At 41.9% G+C, this 11,436-nt stretch overlaps 1 protein-coding gene across 1 annotated transcript in view; it reads left to right on the top strand.

Moving 5' to 3' along the window:
• Window positions 1-614: 614 nt before the first annotated feature.
• HDAC5 (histone deacetylase 5) overlaps window positions 615-11,436 on the top strand; it is a 65,380-nt gene continuing 54,558 nt past the window's right edge. The window contains exon 1 of the mRNA XM_075177253.1: window positions 615-1,015. The gene's annotated coding sequence lies outside the window, so the exon portion shown is untranslated. The remainder of the gene's footprint in view (window positions 1,016-11,436) is intronic.

Below are 11,436 nucleotides of genomic sequence, written 5' to 3'. Positions count from 1 at the left end.
ATATATATATATATATATATATATATATATATATATATATATATATATATATCATTTTCTGTTTATGTACAACATCACAATTTTAATGTCCGTGTGATAATATTCTGCTGTGGCATTGCTCATGATTGCAATTACTTCTCTGTTAGTGAAATGATTTCTAAAAACATAATAAAGGGGGGAAAAATACAATTTTAACAAAACTTATTGACCTCAGGCTATTGCAATTGGCCATTAAATGAGAAAAGCATAAGCTTAATATTATCACGGTGTAATGGTTCAGGATGGTTATTGTCACAATATTGTGACATTTGGAATGTTTGGATTTGCAAAAGCTGTTCCACTCTTTAGTGTATTTATATTACACACAGTACATTCCAGGAACAATAGTATGAAGTGAACAGCTTGTAACAATCCAGGCATTCAAATGTGACAATAACTAGATCCATCAAGGTTCACTGATCATATAAATAACCTGTATGCTGGTGAGCTGTTGGGGAGGTGGCTGCTGCTTTAAAGAGATGCAGGCTTCCCGTAGCCACGCCCCTCATTTGCAAAGCACGCCCCATCCACCGACAGAAACTATTTTTAGGCTGTCGGGTCACGTGACTTGGGGGGTGACGTCACTGAATGTTGTTGTTGGTGGAGAGACTACAAGAAGGAGAGGGAGAGACATCAGGTTAGCGGGTGATGGACAGCGGTGCAGAGTGAGCCAGGTAGCCGATCCTCTACTAGCAGACAGGTGACAGCCGCTGCCTGATGTATGTGGCTTGGACACTCCCCTTAGAGAGACAGCAGATGAGACGGGAGAGACATCCATGCACTGAGAGAGGCAAGAGCATCCATCCACCGAGACAGTCCAGAGACATCACTTGCAGAGACCAGAGTCAGCCTCTGCAAAGATACACACCTAATGCAAGAGACCAAAGGCACCACTGAGGGAGGCAACGGATATCTGAGACACCCAGCTCCTGTAGGGTCACCTCACCTTGGTGCTCAGAGACTGCAAAGAACGCAGGTAACACCTGTTTTTGGAGTCAAAATATTATGAATTATTAATGTATGTAATCATTATTGTAATATTGTTGTCATTCTCCATTCTGTTTATTAAATTGTATCTATACAATGGATGTTGCCTAAATAGGACAGTATTAATTGTAAATATTTAGGAGAGATTGTGGCATTTTGCAGGGGTTTACGGCTTGTTTATGCATTGGGTCTACAAAGACCTGCATGGGCTGCATTGTTATAATTAGATAAAAACGTGTCGGTGTTAATGTCAGGCATAAGGTTATATGGATGAGTTGCATTAGGATTAGTGTATGAATAATTATATAGGACTCGTATGGATATTGCAGGAAGTTATGTCACAGACCTATGGTTATTTCAGGCTTACAGTGTATCATGTGGATGATGTAATTGAGTCTTAACATGCTCTGTGGACAGAGATAAAGTTGGTGGTACTGAAGTTAGAATTAACACTGATGAGTGGCATATTTTTTAGGGTTTTAATGGTGCAAAGCCAAGACTTATTTACACATTTCTCAATTAAAAGGTTTTTTTTATAGGTTTCGGCATCCAAGGAAAGGCCATGAGGACTATTGTAATTGAGAAGTATTATAAGGTGTTCTACTTCTGATTAGTAATATGGTTGCTGAGGTTTGTATGGATGAATATGTAAGGTTAAATAGTTATAGCAAGGTTATAATGAAACTTCAGTGAAACATGGCGATGCAGAATTACAGCATTTTCATTGACTATGGTTGAAGAATTCAGGATACTAAAGTAAACCCCTTGCCTACACACAATGGAGGTAGCCATATTGTGTTCTGAACCAACAATCCTGACATATACCTTTTATTAATTTAATGCACTTCATATGTACTTGCTGACGTTTTGTAGGCCCACTCCTGGAGAGGAGGTCCAGGTGAGAAGTTAAGGACGTCATCACAGCCCAATGTCTGCTACGCAGTACTGCAATTTGCATCACTGTGCAGCAGGGGTCAGTCACTATGACCAACTGCGTTAATCAAGCACTCCTTCCACTTTAGTGATGAAGAGGGCGGGTTCTGAGAGGGTTCTCTGCTCTTCCAGGAGTCCGGGAGAATTCCCCAAAATTTGGGAGTAAGCAAGTATGATTTCATGCCACTTGCCTCAGTAATGTCACTAGTTACTAGTGACTTCATAAGCAGAATATTGGTTCATCCTTTAAAATGGCTGCCCAGAGTGTATAGTGGTTGATCTACTTTAATGTTTGGTTGGCTTAGAGATGCAAGGTGTATAAAGTAATGATTCTGTTAATTGAATTTAATAGATGTGCATACATAAGTATTGTAAACTAACATCTATTTCACTATATGATCATCCCTTTCTTGCACATTTTAAGCTTTTGTATACAGTTTCTCCATTTCTGCTAATCTGTTTCATTGAAACTGCAGACCTCCTCCACCCATATTTTTACAGGCATTCAATTCTTCCATAGGTTCTCTTCCTAAGCCCACCCACTGTTATATTTAATGTTTATTTGCCTAAGGAGATGTGGTACTCATTATTATGTTACAATATTTTTATTATATCCAGTTTTCTAGTTTGAGTCTAAAGATAATTAATGTCAGTTATTGTTACCTGTTTAAGGGATACCTGTCAGAACAAGTGCCTGTGAGACTGCAACTTAGCAATTCCCTCGGATTCAGTGACATCAGGGGGTAAATGTATCAAGCTGAGAGTTTTCCGGCGAGTTTGAAAAACCAATCAGATTCTAGCTATCATTTATTTAGTGCATTCTACAAAATGACAACTAGAATCTGATTGGTTGCTATAGGCAACATCTCCACTTTTGAAACCCGACGGAAAACTTTTAGCTTGATACATCTACCCCCTGGTGATCTTGCGTCATTATGAGATACAAACAGCATGGGAATACGACTTTCTGTGCAGAATAAGTTCTACCCTTTTACCAAACATTATGCAAATTAATATGAAATTAAACCTTACTCATATGTTTAGTATATTTTTTTTCTTTAAAAATTTAAATGAAAGATGAGAGACAGTATTTTGGGCTTTTGTTGTTGTTACAACTGAGATAGTCCCTGTTTAAACAAGTAGACAATAGAGGTTCTTGAAGGGGGAAAGTTTACTTTTGTAGAACTTTCCTTCATTGTAATCTGAGCCCCCTTATAGCAAATGGGTATTGTATTGAGCTATGTGAGAACAGGGTGCATGGATTTAGTTTCCATGTCCTGTGAGCAGGAGCAGACTGGGCAGGGGGGGGGGCAGTCCCATAGTGGGCTACCTGGGGCTGGGTCACTGGGCCACCCTGAATTTTTTTACTTTAAAATTTTCCTACTAGTCTGCTGAGTCGAATCTTGCCGCCTGGGCGAAACTTTGCCAGCCCTCCTCTGCCTATGATCACATATGCTGATCAGTTTGTCGCATCCGGGAAAATGGAGGAAGGGAGGGAACCCCCAATGTGTCACATGTGAGGCTAAAGAGGGGAAGTTCAACAAAAGTGAACTTTCCATTTAAAGGTTGCGATCACCTGCTCCTAATAATGCATACTATTAGGGAAATTGTAGTTATATTGCTGATCATTAGAGTAAAGATTTATAATATTGGTGTTAGGGTTACATCAGTCATGCTACAGTTACAGAAGACGTAGGAACGATTTTATTAAGGTTATTGGTGATATAATTAAGCATACATGAGTTATGTAGGTGATATCATTAAGTCTATCTAAACTGCTGTAATTAGGGCTGCAGAAGCAGGGCCGTAACTAGGGCTGTGCGATAGGGGCGACCGCCCAGGGCGCAACGATGAAGAGGGGCGCAATTTAGGTATGTTTTAGGTTAATTTGGCTAAAATTGAGGGCTAGAGGGGCGGCATTTGTCTTTCTCGCCCCAGGTGCTAGAATTCTAAGTTACGGCTCTGTGCAGAAGTAGTGTATTTAGTGTATAGTGTATTTATAGTGTATAGTGTATTTAGTGTATAGTAGTGTATTTAAGATTACAGGAGTTATATAGAGGATATCATTAGGATTGCAGGAGTTATAGATCAGTGATGGACAATGTGAAATAGCTGGAGAGCTGTGTGCACAGAGGAAGGTGGAAGAGCCCAGCGCACTCCCTCCTAATCTGGATGTAGAGGAGGTCACGTGACGTAAAAGTCGGCTGCCCCCGTTCTGAAAAGAGCGGGAGCAGCTGTTTGGAGGGCCACAGAGGAGGGTGCGACGGGCTGCAGGCCGCCTATTGCCCACTGCTGTCATATATGGATAACCTTAATGTCATAGGATGTTATATATGGATGTTCTTAAAGTAGCTAGATTTATGTACATGATGGTACAAATGTTAGAGGAGTTCTATATGGATGATGCCAGAGTTACAGCAGTTTTTTTTGAACAAATGTTTATTGACTGTCAGATAACATACACAGTGAGAACGAAGAACATTTTACATCCTATAGAGTACATTAGTTGAAGAGCTCTCCGTGTCCCGGAAAGGACAGAAGTCAGATTCTATTCAAGATATGGAAAAAGAACGATCGGTAGTTTTTTATTTAGATTATGAAAGAGACCGAGCAAGAAAAAGAAAAGAAGAGCAAAAGAAAGAGATAGGAAATGAAAGAGGTCTGTAGAAGGGTAGTATGGCAGGGACCACCCCAGGGTTAGGGGGGTAGAAAGCATAAATGGGGAGGGGGGGTGAATGGAAGGAGGGTGTGACCTAAGTAAATGGGGAGCGGTACTGGAAGTAGGACATCCAGACTTTGTTAAAGGTTTTGGAGGAGTTGCATATAATGCTGGTCATGTACTCCATGCAGTGAGTTTGCCAGATCCTGTTAGTCACAGCGATGATAAAGCGACCTGCCTCCATTCAATGGCAATTTAACATGTGACCGCAGAAATAATGTGGTGAGCTAGTTTGTTTTGGTGTCTAGTGGCTGAGGGAAATCCAAGGGGTAGAAGAAAAATTTTAGGATCAAGAGGTGGGGAAATTTGAATCACAGTTTCTATCGGGGATTTAGCCTCACGCCAAAAGGGGATCAATTTTGGGCAGTCCCACCATATGTGTAGAAATGAGCCTACGCCAGAGCATAAACGCCAACATCTGTTGGAGGAATCTGGTAATATCTTATGGAGGTGTATAGGGACGTAATACCATCGATAGGAGTTTATAAATGCGTTTTTTTTATTCGGACACAAATTGAACTAGAGGCCGGCATTGTCCCCTATTTCTGACCATTCCTCATCTTCAAGTGGGTGGCCCAGGTCCCGCGCCCATGCCATTTCGTGAGGGTTACGAAGAGGAACAGAAGGGGAGGTTAATTCAGAATAGATAGTGGAGATGAGACCTGATGATGCTCGGCGCAGACACAATGCCTCGATGGTTGTGCGTGGGCGAGAGGTAAGGCGAGATTTGATGCTAGAGTGGAGGTCGCGAATTTGTAAGTATTGATAAAAGTTCTGTGTAGGCAGACCAAATTTCGCTTGAATGTCGGCAAATTGGGGAAATAATGTGTTACAGGTGATGTCATTTAAGAACTGTATTCCTCGAGTGTATCAGGTAGGGAACGAGGCATGGAGCATTCCTGGAGGAAACTTTGGAGAGTTGAAAAGGGGGACTAATGGGAAGGGATGTGGGGAGATACCATGCAGCCTGGAAGATAAGTCCCATATAGCCATGGAGAGGGAAACTGTGGGATGAGTTGGCTTTTTTTGGGACAACGTGCCGTTGGGAGCCACAGAAGGGAAGCAGGTGTGAGCATTCCCAGACCCTCAGCCTGAAGAGTTACAGACCCTAGCAGATGTAGGACTGTTCCATAGGACACATTGAGCTAGTTGGGGCGAAGCGTTACAGCAGTTTCATGTGGATGATGATATAATTTAGGTTAGAATGGTTGAATATACCAACAAATGTATCTAGAAGTTAAGAGCTGGGGTCAAAAGTCAGTAGTTGGCAATATTGTCATTTTAAAATTTGCGAGCTATTCAAAAATTCTTATAAGTGGGAGCCATGCATATGGACAGTGATTACATTCCGGTCCGTACCCCCGCAAAATTATTAATTATAAACAAGCCTATTTCCCCAATAAAGCATTACACACAGCTCACATGTCCCATTTGAAGCATTATAGAAAATAGCTTTGCACAGCAGCCTGCCTGTACCCACATAAAAGTTCATAAAACCAGCTGTCAGGATTACAGTAGTTATTCACATGGAATAATTAGCATTATAAGAGTAAACAGATGGAGTTCTAGGGTCACAGAAGTCCTTTAATGGTGGGATTATCGTAGTTCTAAATGGCTGACAATGCATAAAAAATAAATGATGGATAGTAGGAGCAACAGCAATTGTTCTAAGAAGATCCAAACAAAATCTCCCCATCCAGCTTAGCCCAACCCCTCTCGCCCCAGCAGCCCAATGCCACAGAGCACCCTCACACCCTTATCTCTTCCCTGCATGCTATTGACCCCCAGCCTAGCATACCTGCAGATTTATGGGCATTATTTGGGTTTTTGAAATCACTTAAGAATATAAGCGTTATAAAGATGCAGCTATGAGGGTCACAGGAGATTTACAGGCTTTACAAACAATTGCTCCTCAGTAGTTGATCATGATTAGTTATGGCAAAGACAACAGCTTGACAAGCACTTGTTTTAAAAAAAAAAACGTGGTGGTGTAAAAACCCAAACCGCATGTTTGTTTTTTAGCCATACGGCATGCTAAAACGTGAGTGAAACATCTGGTTTTTGTGGGTGGTTTGCAGTTCTTCGCGAGATGGCACATATCCAGCCCCACAGCCCAGACGCGTGCCATCCCAGCAGGCAAACCTTTTTAAAAATAGATAATTTTAAAAAATCGAGCAACGTGCCCACCCAAAAAATCCTCAACCAGCGCTAGAAAGCCTGGGCTGGCTTTCATTATAACAGTAAGAGGTGGTCTTTCTGTAGTAGAAACTAGCCCTAGGCTGATCAGTGCAGAGATCAGGCCTCTAAGGGAAAAGCGAGGGCTGCAAAAAAAAAATGTTTGCCCCAATTCCTGCTAGAAGTCAGATACCCCCTGTGCTGGATGAAGAGGGACAAGATTGAGACCCCAGAGTGGCAGACCGTGCCTCCAAACCCCTCATTAACCCAGTATATTATAAAATAAAATCTTCTTTAATTTTTCTTGAAAGCTGTAATCCAGTAGGTTAAAAAAAAAAAGTCTTCTGTCTTGATACGCTGCAGTCCAATTGGTTAAAAAAGTACAAAATGCAATACAGGCTCTGCCCTTTCACAGTGATTTATTACCACAATGACCAGCACCAGTCTATAGAGTATCAACATTTCATGATGCACCAGAGGTGGAGGGGTTTTTTTTTCCCCCCAGATTTTGGGAATCGTCACCTCCGGAAATATGTGGGGACAGCTACAGCTGTGCAGGTGGGGGTCAAAGAAAGAGGTCCAGGGGCATAGCGACTAATGCACTTCTTTTAACCTGAAAAACCCTGATTTGTCCCTAGTTACAAAGTGCTGGAAAACTGGATGACCATGGCCGAGGACAGCCGAAGGATATCCCCATCGTTTTGCAAAACAATGCCTTGAAAGCCATTCCTGCTTTAAATTTCCCCTGTAAATTCGCCGATACATTTACCCCCAGTTGTAATAGTGTGGTAGAATGGTAACTATAAATGGAACACATGATTATCATGGTGCCATTTCACTTTTCCTTCTTGTCAGTTTTGAAATATGCATACATGTAATACATAGCATGTACAAAAATGTTGTATAAGAATACCACACTGTATAATAAAATACAGTTTGAATATGGGTGCTATGCATCCACCCTGCAAGCTGGTGGTACTTTGGCGATTGTGTATTTTTTATTTTTTTTTAAACCTTCTGAGAATTGTTTGGCCAATATTTCATTTGTACTGGGGCGGGGGGGCGAGGGGGGTGCCGGTTCCTGGAATATTCGCTGCTCAATATATTCCCCCCCCCCCCCTTCATCACACTGCCTTGCTGCACCCCTGCGTCACCCTGTGCCATGCTGCTTTTACCCCTTTTCACACTCTGCCATGCTGTTCCCCCACCCCTTCATCACTCTGTGCCATGCTACTCCCCCCTCTTCTTCATCATCACACTGTGCCTTTCTCTATCAACCCCCCCTTCTTCTTCATCACCACACTGTGCCTTTCTCTCAACCCCCCCCCCCCTCCTTCTTCTTCATCACCACACTCTGCCTTTCTCTCTCAACTCCCCCCTTCTTCTTCATCACCACACTGTGCCTTTCTCTCTCAACTCCCCCCCTTCTTCTTCATCACCACACTGTGCCTTTCTCTCTCAACTCCCCCCCCCCCCTACTTCATCACCACACTGTGCCTTTCTCTCTCAACTCCCCCCCCTTCTTCTTCATCACCACACTGTGCCTTTCTCTCTCAACTCCCCCCCCCCCCCACTTCTTCATCACCACACTGTGCCTTTCTCTCTCTTCTCCTCCCCTCTTCTTCTTCATCACCACACTGTGCCTTTCTCTCCCCGCCTCCCCCCTTCTTCTTCATCACCACACTGTGCCTTTCTCTCCCCGCCTCCCCTCTCATCATGCTGTGCCTTTCCTTCGTTCTTTTACTTACCTTTTTTTATTGGCTTCTTTCATCTTTTCTTTCCTTCTGTTTTCTCTCTTCTATGCGCCGCTCAATCATGTCACGCCTGACATTCAGTGCAAACGGAGGAGGTAAGCCGCCAGCACTGCAGTCATGTGACTTTTTGTATACTCGCATGCCTCCACCCCCCTGTGCAAAAATAAAATAGATAAACAGACTAAAAAAAAATAAAGTTAAATAAACAAAACAAACGTCTGCAGTGAGGGCCTGGGCCCGGCCTTTAGTACCCCCCTCCCCCTTCTCGGCGGCCCTGCCTATGTTCCATAGAGCGCTACGTGCTCATCAGAACTCTGTTGCCCCCACGTCTTGCGTGTAAGGCAGTATAGGTTTGCTAGAAGCTGGTGCAAATAAGAGTTTTGGAGGTAGAACTTTTAAGTTATAAAAGTGACCTAAGGTGTAACAAATAGCACAGAAATACAATACAAAATTGTCAGGTACAAATCTAAATTCAGGGCTGGTGGCAAACAGAATAGTAGGGGTCGCAAAAAATATGGTCAGTGCAGACGGTAGATAAGAATGGTTAACAAGGTCTTTAACAAGTGGGGTACCAGCCCACAGCATAAAAAATCTCTCTGTGGCAACGAGTATGTGCAGCTGGTACCCTTAAACCGACCTGAGACCAATCCCAACAAATCAATCAGCCAAGCCATCACAGCAATAATGAGTGACTGCCTAATACCTGTTCACCCCTTGAGCCAGTAAAGGTCTCCAGGCAACCATTAAACAATTTAATTGACCTGAGATGCTGAGAACTACTTATTCATACCAATTGGAAGCTCACAAAAAGGGAGCTTCTTATTCATCTCAATGGGAAGCTAACGGAGAGGGAATTTCTTATTCATCCCAAAAGGGAAGCTCACTGAGAAGGAATCTATTTGTCCCAATGGCGCGCTCACAGGCAGGGAACTTTTTATTCATCCAAAAAGGTAAGCTCATGGGGAAAGTAATTATTTTTCACAAGCAGGGGACTTCTTATTTATCCTAAAGGGATGCTCATGATGAGGGGAGTCCTTTTTTATCCCAAAGGGAAGCTCATGGATTCCTCTCTAGTTCCACAGGTGGGGAGAAAAGTTTATTGGAAAAATCCTTCATGGAACTCTCCTTTAAGTTCTTAGCGGGGTGTAATATTTGCACTTCAATCTGCACAATAATCTGTTGTAAATCAACACAGTTTGTTAAGTAGTTTCCAGTACAAATGTACTGCTAGCACGTCTTCAGAAAATGCAAGTATCTCACTGCAAAAACTTAAATTTATACACTTATAATTTCTGGTATTACAATTACCTTCTTGCTGGTCTTTCCCTAACTAGACTTTCAACGCTGCAATCTACTCTTCTACTGACACTCAGCTCTGACAGTCCCTACTTTGGTTTACTCTACTTTTATCAGAGTCCAATATAAAATACTTCTGCAAACATATAAAGTTTTTAACACAACTGCACCATACATGTCTTAACGCTCAAAATACCTCCAACTCAATCACTCTGTGCTACCTGTGATCTTCGTCTCTTATCCTCTTATTCCCTACTGCCATTCCTGGTTACAGGACTTTGCAATTACCTGACTTGTACAAAATACTTTCTCCTAGTCCCCAAACCTTACAGCATTTATTTTAACACACAACAATCTAGGTAAGTGTATCAAATTCCTGAACTACCTTTTAACATCCATAAAATGTTTTATTCGGTTACCTCCACTCTATATAATTTACATAAAGCTTAAATTTACTTTCCTTTTATGCTCAAAACCACCTTCTGACCTCAAACCAATATTGCTGTGTGCTTGGATCATATAGCCTCATTAAGCACATTTTCCCGTCGCACTATGGCTGAACCATTTTGCAGTCTTTTGCACTTATCCTCAACTTGGGAGCTGGGCCCTCTTTGGTATCGACAGACAATAGCCAGTCTTGTTCAGAGGGCAGTAGAGTATGCTTGCACAATATAAATAAGTTAATAATAATCCCTATACAGAAACAACCTTGCTGGAGGGAGTCTGGTAAATTTTCAAGATGAATGTATAGAATAATGATATTTTTTAGGTACAGGGTATATGTAAAGATTAGGCATTAGAGTAGGAGATGTAGTGAAGTTACTTTCTTCTGCCCAACTGGCATAACGACAGATGTCCTATACCCATGTCCTCTTACTTAAGATACTTGCACCTAACTGTCAGTTCTTTGGGGGCTGAACAATGGATCCGTTGCTCAGTGAAAATATATTTCTAACGCTCATTAGACAGCACTGCAGATTTAGGCGTTAACAGAACGTCAGGGAAGGGGGGCGATTTAGAAACGTATTGCCAGAGTTCTCTTTTAATGCTCCTTTAATAACATTGTACACATACACAAATTTGCTGCAGCCTCTACCTGGGTAATACGGGCTGCCCATATATAAGTTCCAGCATTCTCATTAGGAGTCGTCTTCCCACAATATAGGGAGAACCGTGGTTTGTTGTAACTGATAATAGTTAATCAGGAATTTACCATGAAAGTTAAAACTATCTGGTTGCTCTGGGCTATACATTTTGCTATACTCTGTTCAGCATATTAAATGAGAATTTTTCAGATATTGTACAAGATAAATGTCTTGACATCAAGAGGTTAAAGAAAGGACTAGCCTAATTCTGTATAAAACACCTCTCCTCACTTTAGTTATTGTTGCCACTAATCCGTTCTGTCTGAGCACAAATGAAGGCATTGATTAATCCTTCTGTGCTTGTTGTTGGCACATGTTGTGACTAAAGTTCTTACTGGCACTTCAATATTGAAAATATTCTACCTCTGCTCAGAGAGGATGTGGTCCA

The sequence above is a fragment of the Mixophyes fleayi genome, chromosome 6, assembly GCF_038048845.1.
Source record: "Mixophyes fleayi isolate aMixFle1 chromosome 6, aMixFle1.hap1, whole genome shotgun sequence".
NCBI lineage: Eukaryota > Metazoa > Chordata > Amphibia > Anura > Limnodynastidae > Mixophyes > Mixophyes fleayi.
This window is presented reverse-complemented; position numbering and strand designations above follow the sequence as displayed.